An 18,469-nucleotide genomic window follows, 5' to 3' on the forward strand; every position below is an offset into this window, starting at 1 on the left:
GCTAATAGTAGTGCATCGACTTCGATGGCACGAGCAACATGCTGCTTATTCATACACCATTCGCTTTCTGAGTACAGGAAAATGCATTGGTTTGGATGATTCTGCGCTTTAGAGTGATGAATTTTTATGAGCTCATTATACAAATATCACTGTCACGATGCGATCTGTAGTAAGATTTCTGTGGAAGTTGGATGTCTACATCCCCGAAACCGACTAAGGTAATATGTATATATTTTAATGATATGAACGCAAGCAAATATGTCAAATTGAATAATTTATTAAATATTAATTCATTAAGGGCGTTGGCACAGCTAATGGGGGTGTATGATCTTATAGGACTTTGAATCCAACTAAATAAAAAAATCTCCTCTCTGCGACTTTAGAACATTTTTCAGATCGTGAATACAGATGTCGAAGGGTAAAATGACCAACATGGGATCAAACGCCTCAAACAAGCTTTAAATTGTATGATTGCCTGAACCTCAAAGGCAGAATGGCATAGAAACGTTTGATTACTTGGAGTGGCTCAATTCCAAGTAATTTTGTCAATCCATCTTTGATCTGATCCAGGGATTCACCACTGGGTAGACCTTTCAAGACCACTTAGAAAAGACGTTCAGTTTTGGTGTCGAATGTGAAAAATATGTTTTGCTTTTCAGTCAGATACTGGACAATACAATTAAATTCGTCCAAGGTTTCAGCCAGTACACGGCATTCACCCCGACGGTCAATTTGAGATGAAAACTTGTATTTTACGAGGTTCAAAAGTTTCGTGTGAAGAGCATGGAAATTGGAAGTGGTTATCACAATAGGGAGGACCTTTTCCTTTTTGGTATTAAACCGGGAATGTTTACTGGAATTTTGCATCGAGGATGGATCATGCTCATCACCCGTGAGCATATCAAATTGATTTCTCAAATGAATTTCATTAGAAGGAGAATCAACAGATTGCCCATTTTGTTTGTTTGTTTGCCAAGCAGACTACTATAAGAATCCGAAGGATTGAAGAGGAATTTTCCAAATCGATGTTCTCGCAGGATCACGTCGGGTCCCAACTAGGACCGAAGAGGAATAAGAGTCAAATAAGGTAGAAAAATGGCAGGTAATATTTAGCACTGAGAAGTGCTGTTTAAATTTGTTGTAGCTTTAGGTAGCAGTAATATTTTCTCCAGCAAAAAGCAAAAAGGATCCGCACGGCGAGGCAGCACGATGCGGATTAAACGACACGCCATTGGTGTGTTTGGACGAATGGTAATTTTTGTTTGTTTATTAATTTATTTGATAAGGCTCAATCGAATAAACTTCACAAAGCCGAGGATTCTTGTTCTTTATACAAAACATCGTAAAACTATATCTAAAAGGTACAACACTACAAACACTTTATCTTCCGCTATTCAATAAGCCTCCGCCATCAGAATAAGATCCACTTCCAGCTGTTTCAATGTATGGCAGTATTGCCAACGGGCGGCAAAACGCTTCCATTGCGGCAATGGACGCAAATCGTGGTCAGCACTCACACACTCATCACTGAACGGTTGCTTTCCAAAGTCGACGACGCATCGACCGAAAGAACTGCTGATGAGCAAAAATAAGAAGGAAAACACAATAGTTGCTGCCGAGTAAACAGACGATCATGTGCCACAGACGAGTGGCCTGCTTCTGTCTGAACGGAAGATGAATCGTAAATGACGAAACTATCAAAAGCAGGTGACTACGGTGTGCTGGCCAAGTCGTAAAAATGTCGGACGACAGCCCGTTGAGAATGATTCTCGATAACGACCCGACTAGAACAAGACCAGACGCAACTTGCATCCATGGTTCAACTTAAATGGAGGCGACTTCTATGTATGTACAGCAAAGGATACTCAGGATTTACTCTGAATGGTAATGTAAGTAAGGCGTCATTTCATGATTTGCCAACGGTAAACCCTCAAAACGACGCTGTCCGCGATAGTTCGACCACGGGTTAGACTAATATATTGAATGAATCTGCAGTACCATCTCGAGTTTTAAATAAATGCATTGGACAAAATAAATCATACGCTGATACCATACATGTATTTTGGATGATATTTTCGTAATTTTTTCAATAATTGCAATAGTATATTCGGGAACTATATTCAACTGTATCCAGTTATTAAGAAAAAAATGTAGAAAATTGTGTGATATTTCTGCTAGTAAATAAAATCTACATCAGTTCATTTTCAAGCTTGGACAACATAAATCATACACATCAAATATCACATTTTATGGCCATGCCAATGAGACCACCTCTGGAAATCTGGCATTACTGCATCACCTTTGACAGTTCTTACTTCGAGGAGCTTGCGCATCTTACCATTGTTTTTTTGTTTGCGTAATTTGAAAAGTCGAAAATGTTGGGAAAACGGATTTCACATTTCATGATCATGAAAAGGGAATACCTTTCCGGAAAATTGTCGAAAAGTACTCGATTTCGATTGGAGCTGTACAGCACCTATGAAAAAAATAATAGGAAACGCGAGGAATAAAATGAAATTTATCCGAACAGGAACGTCATCGTGTGACGAGCCATCGTGATGACGTCAGGATTATTCATGGCTAAGCAAAATCCGAAGTCTTCATCCAGGGATATTGTGGAATCGATGGATCTCAATGTTAGTCAACGTACTGTTCGCCGGTGGCTTAATGGCAGTGGTTTAAAGAGCTGTTTGGCATCGAAGCGTCCTTTCATCAGCAAGCGGAACCAACGGAAGCGGCTAGAATTTGTCAAAAAGTATGGCGAGATGTCTGTAGACTTCTGGAAAAGAGTTATGTGGACCGATGAGAGCAAATTTGAGATGTTTTTTTTTTTTTTTTTTTTAATTATAGTCACTATAACGCTCGTGGGTCATTCGTGACTTGTCCGGGGGTGAGATTAGAACTCGTGACTTTGGCGTGAGAGGTATGGATGCTAACCACTACGCCGGGGTCGTCCCGATGAGATGTTTGGACAGAAACGGCGATCAACACGGTAACCGCAAAATACCCAATAATGACTATAAAAGAGTTGATATTGTCTACAAAGTAAGCATTTTTAAGGGAGACTGGGACTACTCATTAAATAAGTAAAAAGATTACCCATTTATGAGTATTTGTTACTCATAAATGAATACTTACTACTTATTTTTGTAGTTCAGGTAACTCTAAGACTAGAAGGTCCCGAAGAAACGTGCTCAACCTTTTGGCTCAGCTCTGGTACTCTCTTCGGTCCCAAGCTAATCGATGCACCCCTCGAAACAGAGGAAAATCCACGAACCACTCATTTTATCTGTCAAACTTTTATAGCGAATCAAAACAAACATAGTGTAGTACTAGAATTTCGACTATAATGGGGTACGTTAATCAATTTGCTTGGGACCAATAGGCTAGTCAAGTAGTGAGCCAATTTAAAATCGTTAGTTTCCACCGGTTGGCACAACGGAATCATTTTTGCGTCGATTCAACTCTCAGCAGCGTTGGCAGGTCGTTTTCAGAAAAATCTGGACCAGCTAAAATATAAAATCCGGAAAAATGTGGAATGCTCCAAAAAATCCTGTTTTTACAATAATGCTATTGAAATCAAAGTGATGTACCAATCTCCCGTAAAAATCGGTCAGTATGATCATCTGGAATTTATTCAAAGTACTAGAATGATTATGAATTACATGTTTAATTGAATTATATAAAGCAAATAACTTGTTAGTATTGCTAAATCATCCAAAAGTGGAAAAGTATTGACACAGTGTGCCCAAAAAGTTTAAATATCCATTACGCAGCAGTTCAAAAATTGAATTAAATGTGGGTACAATACTGCAGAAAATATTTTTCGAATTGTTTTTTAAGCTGTAACTTTTTTGTTTAAAGAATGAGAAGCAAAGGATTAGGAAAATTTGATGGGATGGATTTTTTAACTAATAGTCGATGTAGTCCTAACTATTTGATGCAGTACCAGAATATAAAGATTTTATTAGTTCAAAATAATTCTAATATTACCCTGAGGTTTATCTGATGTACAATCAACACAAAACACCCAATAGACCAGTAGGCAATTTTATTTTGAAGCAATTCACCTGGCTGAAGTGGGAATCAAAGCCTAACATCGTGGTACTCACACAAAGAATAATTTTGTTATATTACTTAAATGCGTCATTTTTGAAGTCTCAGGATCTTGAAGTGATTATAAATCCGGAACTTCTATTTTTCCTGGGTCCCAGATCATGAAATTTTTTGTTAGTCTGAATTTACTTGGGACTCTTCACAGGATATCTTCGCCCTATTTTCGAGTTCCATTGGAATGTTTCATCGTACTTATTTTCTGGATTCCCCTAAAATAATCTTGATAATATCCAAACTTTTCCAGTAACATTCTAAAAGTTCATAGCATTAACTCTTGTAATCTCTTATAAATTACTCTCGAATTCCACAATTTCCTCACACTGGTAATATTCCCAAGAATTGGCATAATTTTGAGGCCCATTTTTCCCTATGAAACGCTTAAAATATTCTTAATAATTTCCTTGGTGCACTCTTCAGAATGACCGTCACACTCTTCTCAGACTTAACCGATAATTCCCTTTGAACTCCTTTGTAGGTAAGGTTAGAATTGTTTTCAAATCCTCTTCAGTATTTCCTTAGTACTCAAGTACTTTGCCAAAACGGCCTTGAAAGTCTCCCAGAAATTGCGCATAATTACGTTAAAATGTTAGAAAATTTTATTAAAATGAATCTCCATAGAAACGTTGAACAGAGTTCCATTGAAGTTATTCTCACGATTCGTATCAGCATACTCCTTAAGTTTCATCATGAAAATATTCTATGATTTGTCTTCCGGATTGTATTTCCTATATTCACAAAATCTCCATGTTTTTGTCATCAGAGTTGACACGACAATTGACACCGTCTTCAACCAGAGGTTGCACAGACTGAATATTTAACACTAGACAACGGACAACACACCACACCCAGTAGAGCAATGGGAAAATTTTAAGCTTGCCAAAATTTGCACAGGCTGGAGCGGGAATCGAACCCTCACTTCGTGGCACTCACAATTCGCCTGAACGACGGGTGACGCCGCAAGACCACGAAGCCCACAAAGATGGACGGAACTCAGAATTAGCTTGCAGTTCTCCTTTTGATTTCACAAGGAATTCGCCTCACACTTCACTGTGAACTATTTTCAGAATTACCTTAAAATTCCAATAATGTCCACCGTTGATGGCCTTTCATAATTAAAGTAGCAAGTTTCGAATGAAATCAATTGCAGTGATATTTTTAAAGCAACATTTTTGAAAATCTGGGAACATCCGGAACATATTTAAAAAATCTGGCAAGACGACTAAAAATCTGGAAAATCCAGATAAATCTGGAATACTGGCAACGCTGACTCTCAGCTTCAACTTTACACGTTGTGAATAGTCTCGCAATATCAAAGAAGCTTGTAAAATCAATAGCAAGCATTATATTTTGCATTCTATGTTAGATTTTAAATAGTTAATTTTTACATCGCAGACAGAAGAATCGGCAAAATTGCTCGAATAGTCTCCGAGATCCCTGTTTCGCAAGGTAAAAATGTGGGTTCGAGAAAAACGCGTTTAAAGATTTGAGTTACCTTTAAGTGCGTTGGACAAGGTCCACTATTTCTTGCTGTATCTTCGTAACAACATTCAACATTCTAGAAGGTATAAGGATGCCAAAAATGGTATTTTTTTTATTGAAACCCATCAATAGGTGTCCCCCCCACAGAATTACTCTGAGTTTCAACCTATCGAACAATAGTGAACAATGAGAGAGAGAAGGATTAGTATTTTCCATTTAATTCCACTACTTTATTTGCTTATCCTTGACAGATACGCGTATTTCGTCTACAATGTGCAGACTTCTTCAGTGTCTTGTACTAATACTCGACTGTCGACTAGTCGAGTATTAGTACAAGACACTGAAGAAGTCTGCACATTGTAGACGAAATACGCGTATCTGTCAAGGATAAGCAAATAAAGTAGTGGAATTAAATGGAAAATACTAATCCTTCTCTCTCTCATTATACAGGTATTCCACTAAGACGCCCACATTCATCAGGAGTGAACAATAGTCATTAGAAAATTTTGAGGAAGCAATGGAGAGATAAACAACGCTGAACACAAATGCGTTAAAATTGACACTCGCCAACATCCCTAAACTGTCTACGTGGTTTATGACCATCCATCCCCTAACAGTATGTGAAGGTTGCACTTCATCGATGTTCTTCTTAGCCGGAACCTTCAGCAGCATTCTCGACTGATTTCCCTCCACAAACCAAATATCGATATATTCCCGATTCATGCAGTAAACGATACAATCTCGTTTGTTTATTTTCGATTTTGATAGGTAAACACACACACCGAGCACACTGACGACTGCTGGGCACCTCTGGCGGGAAAGTGTGATCGAAGCATAACAGCTCGCCTAGCAAAGAGAGTGCACAGTTGGAATAGGTTCCACTCTGTCCCTAGCCTAGATATGGTTACTAACCCAAAAGCCATGCTAGCAATAACCAAACCGCGTCGCCTTTTCCGGATTTGTTTTTCTCCATAGTTTTTTTTCCCCTCTCCGGGCGAAGTCCCGACTTGATCGCCATAAACAACCACTTGAAATGGTTTCTTCGGCTCTATAAAAGAACGATGCTGTGTGTACGTAGCTACATGCACATGCCATAAATAAACGACGAAAAAGACATCTCAATCGTTTAAAACACATCGCATTGGCTCTATTCAAGAGGCGAGTGAGAAAAATGTTACCTTTTCCTATTTAGCAGATGATCCATTCACACTTCACCTTATTAGCACTGTGGAGTGAGTGGGTGTCACAAGCAAAGGTAGGTGGGTAGTTTGTCATTCTTTGGCGCGCTTGTTTCTTTCTTTTGAATGCTTTCTTGCCAACAATGACACATGGTGGCGGCGGAAAGTTGCATCTAGGAGAAAGGGCTGCACTGAAATTAACGCCGCCACCGATGCGCCTCCATTCCCAATGTTGGAATGCTGGTTCCATTTTCATTGTTGTATGTAAATTAACTCGCGCCTCACTCAGAGCGCTATACATGGTGGTTGCCCTTTGTCTTGAAGGTTCCGCTGAGAAAGGTGTGAGATATGCGGAAGATATAGTGCGTATATGTTAAAATTTAGAACAACGCTTAACGGAGAGGACAAGCTGTCGCGTAAATACATGGCAATGCTTTCATTTTTCATCTATTTTTAGGCACGGCGGTGATTTGGGTGCTGGATGTTTGGGGACACCCGTATGCAGCTAAACCGCGGCGACTACAACACATTCAAAGGACTAGTGAATCTTTATTAGAATAAAAAAGCATTGATTAGAGTTTAGCGTTGGAATGGTTGGTAAATGATTGCAATTTAATGAAGTCAATCATTTGTTAGCATAAATCGAGCATATTTGCATCTGTATATGCCGAGCCATCTTATGGGAAAATATGTTTCAATCTGATCTATTGCTTACAGGTGGGATGAATCATTCCATTTCTTGGTATATTTTTAAAGAATTTAAGCATTCGATTCGGATTCGTAGAGTCAAAATATTGTAAGTTGTAAGAATAAGCTATTTATGGGAATGATGTATTCCATCACAAATCACCAAATATATCCCCAAGCGAACTGAAAATCGCACTTACCGCCTTTAATGGCAATGGGTATGCTCGGGAGGCCCAAATCATCATTTCCAGAAGCATCGTAACGCGGGTACATCACCTCTTCGTGGTGCGTTACGATGTAAGATCTACCACCGAACCCTAGTCCTGACTACTTTAAACTAGGGGAACAGGTTTTTCCAGTAATCAAAGGATCACATCTTAGCCCTTGTTACGTTTTATGCCTTGTTAATAGTTTTTTCCTTGATTTTTTTCTGTCGATCTTGTTTTCCGTACTGAGTATCATTGCTACCGACGCCAGGGAGGCGATGTATGCGGAGATTTGCAGTATGTCTTCAAATTTACAGGCAAAAAGTGTGCGTCTGACTTTGCTCAAATACTGCGTGCGGCTGTGGTACTAGCGACGTTTCATCACTACCTAACCCTCCACGTTGCCTTAAGCATTTCCAATCGATGGTGTGTTATAATGCAATTCTTTTTTTCTTTTATTAGAGAGACTTTTAGCCGTGTGCACCATAATGGAATTCTTCTTTACCCACACACCAAAAAATTCTGAATTTTACTGGCGATGTAAACATTTATGCATGCAAACATTCATGCATGTAAACTTTTTTTTCACGTAAACTAGCAGCTTGCAAGACATGTTGCAAACAAAAGCGGACAGTTGCATACAATATATGGAATATTGCATGACATGTCTCATAAATTTACACGATCTATAATCTAAACTTGTATGATATATGACGCTCCATTTATGTGCATCAAAGTAACGGAAATTTACACTATTTTTTTTTAGCTGTGCAACTAATAATATAACAAGAGTAATTTATACATACACACTTAGAAAAATTGATGTAAATTTAGGTGCTCTGAGGCTGTGATACACGAGAATCAATTTTGACATAAAATCGAGTCTTAATAGACGCGAAATTCAGCTCAATCAAACGTACTTTCGAACTTTTCAGTATCGGACCACTTAATTTTACAAGACATGTTTGTTTACGTCTCATCCTTTATGTCTAAGATGGATTCCGTCACGTGTAAGATTAGGTATTAAACTGAGGCCACGGCGGGTCGTGGTAGGTTTGGTGGTTTTGACGACGAAATATGAAAGAGAAAACAGTCGTTTTAAAACGCAATAGAGTTCGGTCGAGATAGCTTAAAAGATGTGCAATATATGTACGCTTTTCAAATCGACAAGCGTGAAGAAAGGGGCACGGTAGACCAAAAAAATGTGAAAGTTTTATGGATTCTGTTCCCGTTAAGACCAAATCGAAACAACGAAAGTCACGTAACAGTAGAATTTAAAGAAAGCATAAGCGCTTTTTCGTAGCTTTTTTGTCTCTAGGTTTAAAAGATCATCGATAGTAGAGGCTTATCATTGTGTAAAGGGCACCACCGTGGAGTTTGAGTTTGAATAAATCACAGGTCCTATTATATTATTATTGTATATTCAATGATAAATATTTAAAACAGGATCAAAACACATTAGGAAGAAGCAACATAACATTCATTATATATATCATTTGATTTTCTCTAGTGTATGTTTGACGTTGGTACGTTTTTTTTCTCTTTATTATCGTGATTGTAGCCGTAGGCTAGTTTATCACGTGCTTGGTACGTGGTACATCTTTACTACGATGGAAGTGATTCGTATATGTTTTCTTTCTTTTCCGGCTTTGGTTCAAATAGCTAAATCTATTGATCTAGACTGAATACTTTCAGCCCATCGATAGTGGAAGGAATAGCGTAGGATCCACATTGTAAAGATTCCCTATTTTCAGCTGTTTGAACCATTTAGTTTATCAATTTAATTTATCTGTTTAACAAGCATTCTTCCAGGTTAATTCAAGAATAGTTTGATGATCATAAATCTTCCTAATATTCACATTACAGTTATGACACGATCCTGTCAGCCTCTCCGCGCATCAGACTGTTATTTTTCAGTAACTCCACATAATTGTGATTTCATATCTTCCTCCTTCAAGATGGATCTTTAAGATACACATACTTTGCTAGCTGACAAAATGGGGTCATTGCTGTATAAGTATTCTTTTTTTTCAGCCTTCATTCAGACTGGATATATTGATTTAAATTATTTAAGTTTTCTTCCAGCTCTTCGATAACGGAACATCATTAGATTTATACTGTAATTATTCACTCTTATTTCAGCTTTTCGATGATGGAACGTTTTCAGATTTATATTATAATGATCCACCATTTTATTTAGGCTTCAGGCAAATCCAAGTATAATGCATGATAACACTGATTCATTTAAAACCATGGTCGCATCATTTATCAAGGTGAATCCTGATCCAACGAACCCAACTTACTAACAAACTCTCCTTTCCTGTGTTTTTTGTTGGGGTGCAGAGGTAAACACGGCCCACAAACAACAAAGGTCACTCTAATATTCCTTCCCTACTCCCACCTGATTGCAAGGACGTGGCCGGCGCCGTTATTGATCTGCAAAATATGGAGTCACTGAAACTTGTACAATGAGAATGGACGGTCACTCCCAGCCCCATTCAGTTGATTCATTGTACAATTTCACTGATTCTGATCAATCACGGAGTAGCAACCATTGATATGTGCAGTCAGTCTAAGCTAAGCTAAGCTTAAAAAATCTATTCTTTGGATCGTAATTTTTTGGCAGCTTTAGATTTTTAAACCATTTGTAAAACCAATTTATCGCTTTTTCACCCTGATAAATTATTAATTCTGGTTTTCTTCCTAATGTTATTGATCATGATTCCCATCATCTTTATCAATAATTTGAATGAGATAACTTGATACTTGTTTCTAAGAAAAAATTTGGGAAAAAAATGCTGTTAGGGGTTTCTGCCGGCGCCGGTGGTGTAGTGGTAACCGTGACTGCTTTCACACCCCAATGGGTCTGGGTTCAATCCCAGCCGAGGTCGGTGGGATTTTTCTGAGGCCGTTGGTCCCTACCCATGTGTGTTTGAATGGGTGCGATATCCTATGAGGTGTGGAAGCTGTCTTCCTGCACATTCGATTGCCGTCAATTAATGGCAATCGATGTCCGTCGGTGATTGGCACTAGATTGCGGAACAGAGACCGACTTTAAACAAAGGAAAGAAGATGTTAGGGGTTTCTAGGGAAATTAAAAAGATCCGGAAGTGGAAAATCAGAAGATTGTAAGACTTAAAACTAACAAAATTTCAAAACGACTGGAAAAAAGCTTTAATCTTGAAGACAATACCCAGAGTTTTGAAAGGTTCTGCCACCCTGGACGAATTATTTATAAACATGTTGTATTTTTATACCGCTGACACATGCCGAAGTATGACTGAAAATTCAGTGTCGGTTAAACGATGATCAACCTTGTTGAACATTTATTGCGATTATTATCAAACATCTATGTTGCAATGTTTGCATCAGTTGTCTTAGATTGGCAGATAATCGAGCCGAAGAATCAACAACTTTGGCTTCAAGCAAAATGTTCGTGGATGACGTTTCTGCCGCCGGAGTGCTTAGAAAAGACTTGTAGAGCATAATGAAACCTGGAATGTTACTTTTAATCACAGAGACGATGCCATGGAAGAAAATCATTTCAGCAGCGTTTTTCTTCAGTTGTTGTTTTTGCACATGGTACTGTTATGCGTTTATTGGTAGTTTAAGTCAGTTGCGAGACAAATGGTCGAAAGACAAAACGTCTAGGGGCACGCAATAACCCTTAACTCCAACTCAGGCAACGGCTGTAATTAAATTAATTCCATTAACTACTGCTTTAATTACATTAGTTACACAATATAGAAGATTTTTTAACTCCAAACAACAGTTTGTTTGTTTGTTTGTTTGTTTATTAAGGACATTTTACATCTCCGCGATGCATTCATGTCCGTATTAATTACAGTTGAAATTTCGTATTTAAAGTACATTTTCAATACTTTTAATTACATTAATTACGGATAGATAATTTTAATTACCGTGAGCACTACTTCAAAATTACTTTAAGTACTTTAAGTACTTTTGATTGCATTTTAACTTCTTTTTTTATAATTCGTTTATTTTTTCAGGCTCATTTGCTGTAGCTATTAGTGGGGATTGTGACCACTGGGTCCCGAAGAAAATCATTATTATTTTTGGCTCACTCAGTACCAGAACAACGGTCCCAAGCTGTCCCAAGCTATTTCACTCACCCCTGCATGTTCTGCATGAATCCACACACCCCTGATGTTATCTGTCAAACTTTCATAGCGAATCAAAACAAACATAGTGTAGTAATAGAATTTCAACTAGAATAGGGTACGTTAATCGTTTGCTTGGGACCAATAGGCTACTAAAGTGGTGAGCCAATTTAAAATCGTTAGTTTCGTATTGATTGTTGGTAATATGCTCTTGATCTCGAACTAAGCGACACTCTGATGAAAAAGACAAACCTGGGGGTACACCGATGGACAGCTAACAACTTGGGAGAACACAAGATGACACTAACTACTAAATCCTCAGATCTATCCGTTTTAAAAACACATAAATTAAATTCAAATAGTCGAGATCTCAGCTCGCCAAGACATCTCTAACGGGTATCGCGGGTTGTTTTCCTCGGGCCCTGAAGGATGTGGATAACTCAGATCTGGCAACACGGTGTAAGGTACACGACCAAACAACATGTTCGATATCGTGATAATCACTGCCAATAGAATGTAACCATCTTCCCAATTCACCATCATTCCATTTTTGTTGCCAACTGATGAGGACTTGCTGACGAGCAATGGAGAAAAATTCGTTGAAGGCGAGCATTTTAACTTCAACGCACCGGTTCTTTGTATTGCGTGCCCCTCGCAAAACGTCGAATGACAAAAGTCCGAAAGTACAAAGAGTCGAAGATACAAAAGGTCGAATGATGAGAAGGGAGTCAACATGTCGAATGGGTAAAAGGTTGAATGGACAAAAAGTCGAATGGTTCATAGAAAGACAAATGGCCTAATGAGGGACAAAAAGTCGAGCAGACTAAACGTCGAATGGTGACGAAATGTCGAATGGTCCAAAAAGTGACAAATGTCGAATCGACAAAAGGTCAAATTGACAAAAAGTCGAATGGCCCAAAGAGGGAAATCAATATAATAATATACTCAGATATCTTAACAAAATAGATGAAATTCATATGTTTTACAAACAAGCGCAGTTCTTTCGAACAATCATAATTTTCTTTCTTATAACCTATGGTTCAATCCCTCTGAACAGAATTCGTATTGGAAAGTCTTTATTATGTTATTTACATCAGTGACTTGAATCATTAATATCTTTTGTTCCTTACATTTGATCGAAAAGCGGTCTTAAACAAAGTTGTAGCTGAGAAAATTTTCAACAAGCTATCATTTTCTAAAGTAGAGTGAACTGGTGAGTTTTGAGATCGATATGAACCTAAATTATGGTTTCTCCATAGTAATTCCCATATAAACTTCAAATGGTTTGTGCCAAGTCAGAGTCTCACTAAATGAGTTCAAATTTTGGGAGGCTTATCAGAGCCCAATTTGGAACCGTTTGAGCACTGTGGAGCGAAAATTTCAAATTTTGCGTCAGTCTAGTATACACTTTCATAAATGCGTAAACTTCAATTACACTCCATTGTACCCCGATATATTTACGATAGTGTATATGTTTTACGATGAGTGTAGTGAATACTCCTATAATTGTTCCATCTTTTCATCACTGCTCGTTCTTTCATATAACCAAACAATGTAACGATTTTGATGATTATAGTCTTTCAATATTCAACGTGACGGTGTCTTAACTGGGCCAATAGGGCTTCACAATCATCATTCCGAAATCAATCATGATTATTCAATCTGACTCATTCGGCGTTTCTCTCCATTCGACCTTTTGTCCATTTGACGTTTTGTCCCTTTTCTATCATTCGACTTTGAACTTTTGTTTAACCTTTTGTCTATTCAACCTTTTGTTCATTCGACTATTTGCACCATCGACCTTTTGTCGCTCTTTGAACCATTCAACCTTTTGTCCGTTCGATCTTTTGTCATTTGACGTTTTGTCCATTCGACCTTTTGCCTATTCGACGTTTTGTCATACAATCGTTTGTCATTCGAATTTCATGGGTTTTGCCGGTTTTAGCATGTGTAGTGTCGAGTTCTGATTTTCAGAGGGTATATATTGCTTCATAACCAGTCCTGTTAATATTCATATCATTCGATTGAAGATGAACCAATACAACCATTCAACTAATTCTGTGAAAACGAATTTTCACTTGACCATAATTTGAAGAGCTCTTTTCTCATTTGAAGCTCATCGTCACTGTCAATTGAGTCATTCAGTATAATTTCTAGACCAACAATTGAGATAGGCGGAACAACCAAACGTAAACAATGGCTTTAAACGCAAATTTTTCGAGATTCAAAGCACATCCAAGCAATCTAACACCATCATCTGATAGATCAAACTTCCTTTATCGAATGGCACTGTTAGTTTGCGTAGGAGTGTTTTGATTCTCGAGTATTTTGTGTTTAAAGCCATTGTTCACGTTTGGTTGTTCCGCTTATTTCAATTGTTGGTCTAGATTTGATATACGACAGTGGAGTTTGGAAGAAACCCAGCAAAATGGTCCCGTTAAGAAAAATCGACCCGATGTCGGATCAATGTAAGGTAAATTTTAAGGTCGATGTCGACCCAATGTCGTGTTGTTGTCGGATCATTTTTGAGTTTATGTTGGGTCAACATCGAGTCAACATCGGGTTGGGGTTGGTAGAAGTCAGGTTGATGTCGGGTTGCCTTAGTTTTTCGCTGGAATGTCGAACAGAGCTCCGTTTATGAGTAGGTTACACTCATTTGAATGATATCAATCGTTTCTCAAATGATAATGATCCATGCCTTCGTCAAATGACTAAGCAACTGATATCACCCATTCGAAGGAGGTCCCCTTTGATAGCAGGTAGCTGCTTTTCTCATTTTCATCAAAAGTGTTTTTGAGAATTTACAGCACTGTTCATAACAGATTTTGCTATCCGGGGATGTGATGCGCGCAGGGTGGAAGGATAGATAGAATGATAGAAAGGAAACCTACCTGACGACTGGGACTTAAGGGGAATTACTCTCTCAGTCTTAAATACTCTAACGACTATAACCCATGGCCGAAACTTCGGGCAGATTACATCGTAGTCGTTAGAGTATTTAGGACTGAGAAAGCCGTTAAACCAAGCAAATTATTTTTTATTATAGTTGCTTTAACACTCTTGGGTCATTCGTAACTATTCCGGGGATGAGATTTGAACAAGTGGCTATGGCGTGAGAAGTATGTATGTTAACCATAAAAAGTCATGATACATGGCCGTGTTATAAAAAGTCATGATAAAATACTTGGTAGACTGAAGCAAAGTTTGAAATTTTCGCTCGACACTGCTCAAACGACTGTAAATCGGGTTCTAATTAGCCTTATATAACATCACTAAGTGATGCTAAAATTGGCAAAATCTGGTCTGGAAAATTCCCAGAGGAAGGCGGATGAAATTTCTAGGGGGATGTTTGAAGAAGCTTTCGGGCGAAGTCGGAACACGCTTCCAGAGGAAGCCAGACGAACTTCTATAGAAAGGTGTTTATGCGTCAGAGTACTCTCTGAGTCCGGTATCTTGGTTAAATGGCACAGTTTTAATTGCCTTATGATCTAACATCAGAAAATTATTATAGTTGGGTAGCTTACTTTATCCGAACGATTAATCTATATCCAACCACTATTAAGGTCAACTCTGAACAACCTCATCCAGCGAAAACTAATTCCCATCGAAAAGGGTTACGAGTTGGCTTTGCAGCCGACGACGATGACACTATTTAGTTTGTGTATTGGGTGTAAGGGGTAATTAAGGTTACATGCCGGGCAAGCAAGAGACTCTTCAAGTGACACTCTCTTGATTGTTCTATGCTTTGTCAGACCCACACGCCGCCGCCGAACGAAAGCATCAAGGCGACAAAACGGCGACGACGATGGATGGAATGAAGCTGATGCTTAGTCGAAACCCACGCACTCTACCGGGTGCGAGGGTGGACGATCTTGAAGAACAAGAAAAGGGAAGAACTTATGGAGCGAAGTCTTAAGGGAAACGTATAAATTACGTCTCGGTTTAAGGTATGCACTCTGTGCGGCTTTTAATGGCTCTTTGGTATGGAACTTCAAATTCCTATGTTTCCTCTTCTCGTTGGGTGGAGATGCAAGATCGACTCCAGTAATCGATTGAATTATGGTGGATTTTTATTGACAGTAATGTACGGTGATGTTGCGACATTTACGGCAGTAGAATGGAAGGTTGTTTGCTTGCTTTCCCTATGGGATTGGATGCGAGTGTGATTCAGTGCATGAGAATCGCTTTATGGCAGAGGAAGTACGCTCCGGCCGTTTCCGGATGGGAAACCAAACCGCACATAATCCAATTAGAAGCAATAACGTACTTTTTTTTTCAATTACTTCTACCGTCATCTATTGACAAATGACGATCGAATTCTCGGTAATTATTCGAATTCTCGGTAATTATTACCCATTAACGAACCGGTTTTTGTTTCAATTTCAGCTTTCACAACGTGTTAATTAGTACAAAGTACCTTCACACCTTCCCCCTTCTTATGTTTCGTGAGAGCGAGCCGCTGTGGTAATAACTGCATTAAAGGGATTTCTTGTTCGATTGCGTGAAAAATTCCTCATGAATGCATAAAAATCTACCACGGCTTGAATGAAGCTATTATGCATTAAATGCGAATTAAAAAAAAAAACAAGAAACTACATTAAAGCGTTTAACGTCGAATGGCACTTGAACTTCTCCTTCAATGCGCTAACGAGCGTAATTGCTTAACACGACAAGTACACGGACGGAACGGAACGGAACGAACGGCTTATCTTTGGTGTACCGCATAAGTTTAAAATTTCAACAATGTACCGAACGCAGAACGATTTCGTCTCCTTCTCGATGCTTCATAAGCTCTATTCATGATGCAGTTGTGCATCACAATGCAGCTAAGACCATCCATTCCTACATATTGGCCATAGTCTGTGTCTCTGCTGGTCAGTCGGAGAATTTCCCATGGGTACTGGAATGCAAACTCTCCCTTCCCGTATGCAGCAAGCATATCTATCGTCCGTCGTCGAGTGGGGAGCTGTCGATTGTAATCTAATTGAAACTTGCCGACTAAACGATGACGACCGAAAGTCGACCGCTCTTGAAGATAATTGAACCATAATAGACATGCATTGTTGGGACGTTTTATATTTTGGGGAATCAAAGTCTTTGATCCAAACTCTTGGAACAAACAAACCGGTCTCAGTAGGTTCAATTGATTTTTACGACTTCGGGTCTCCACCACGCCCTGGGTCATTGGAAGGTTTCGTCGTAAAATGTATATGCTTCTTCTCAAATATGGCGATTTATGTATGCGATGATGACTAAAAGGGCATCTCTCAACGAATTGATTAATCTGTTTTTTATTCAATCAGTGCTTCATTCAGGGAAGGTCACATTTGTTCTGGGAAAATGGGTGGTGATGAGCTTGTCTTGCATTTATGATTCAGAATGTATAGCTCGGAGATGCCGGCTATGCGGGAATGCTTAATTGAATCAATAGTTTCTGTCGAATACCGGTTGATTCAATGATAGAATGGATAAAGAATTACTCTCCGAACTATTTCTAGCAGGGTTTGCTAGAAGCTTTTAATTTCCACGAATCATTTCACATTTATAAAAAGCACTTGCTTTTTAAGAACTATTCAACGAAAAATCTTCGATCCCAACCTAGTTTAAAGAAATACACGGTGGGCCATATGCGCTGAAAAATACAAGTAATTGGCGTACAGCTGTACGTGTTCTCGTCAATCTAAGCAGCGCCCGGCTTCTATTAGCATTTTCTCAGCGTCACGCACACATAGGGGAAAAATCTTCTTCTTCTTTTTCCTCGCATATCAAGCTTATTGCGTATGGCATATTAGCTTATTGCGTGCTCTCAACTTAGTGTTCTAGATGCACTTCCACAGTTATTAATTGAGAGCTTTCGATGCCTGTACCATTTTTGCATTGGTATAATTGTGTGGCAAGTACAATCATACTTTATGCCCAGGGAAGTCGAGAAATTTTCCAACCCGAAAAACTCCTAGACCGGACCGGGAATCGAACCCAGCCACCTCCAGCATGGTCTTGCTTTGTAGCTGTGCCTTTACCGACTGAGCTAAGGGAGGTCCCAGGGGAAAAAAATCTACTTCGGCCTAATCGCCCATTCCCGGCCTATCGAGTACAAAACATCAAATATATCTATGATTTCGGCGTGAACGTGGTACGATGCTTCTATTCAATAGCAGCAAGACGAAGTGTTGAAGAACCGCAAAATGAGATCTCGAAAACAAAAGGGTCACTTGAAGTGTACAAAAGGCGCAAGCGAATTCACTTTTCTTTTCGTTCGATAGCCAAGGAGAAACCCAATGGCGTTTCGATGGCTAATATGCCCAAGAAAACCCGTAGGCCAAGTTGAGCCGCCAGAAGCAGTTTTGAATTTTTAACAATAAACGAATGACAGTTCTTACACTGATTGCACTGAACCAAATCACCCTCCAACATTCAGTTGCATCCAATTTCCATGTTTCTGAAAACAGTATGACAAAATCAGTCGGATGATTTTCTATTCGGACACGTGTGATGCTCTTTTGATTGGTGAATGAATATTGACATGTTTTTTGTATGTATTTCGTTAGCTATACAGATGTTAGATAAAGTGAAAAACATTCAGTATGGAAACGAATGAAATATCTTTTGAGATAGTCCCATAACTAAAATCATTTGATAAAACAAAAATGGCAACATACGTTATGTGAAAGCTTGAGTGCAT

At 38.7% G+C, this 18,469-nt stretch overlaps 1 protein-coding gene across 1 annotated transcript in view; it reads right to left on the minus strand.

Moving 5' to 3' along the window:
- The window catches only part of Nrt (Neurotactin), a 164,263-nt gene that overhangs the window by 5,043 nt on the left and 140,751 nt on the right, over nt 1–18,469 (minus strand). The gene's annotated exons all lie outside the window — the stretch shown is intronic.

Source organism: Ochlerotatus camptorhynchus, unplaced genomic scaffold (genome assembly GCF_037179485.1).
Source record: "Ochlerotatus camptorhynchus isolate MF236.1 unplaced genomic scaffold, CSIRO-AGI_Acam_v1.1 ptg000105l, whole genome shotgun sequence".
NCBI classification, from domain to species: Eukaryota; Metazoa; Arthropoda; class Insecta; order Diptera; family Culicidae; genus Ochlerotatus; species Ochlerotatus camptorhynchus.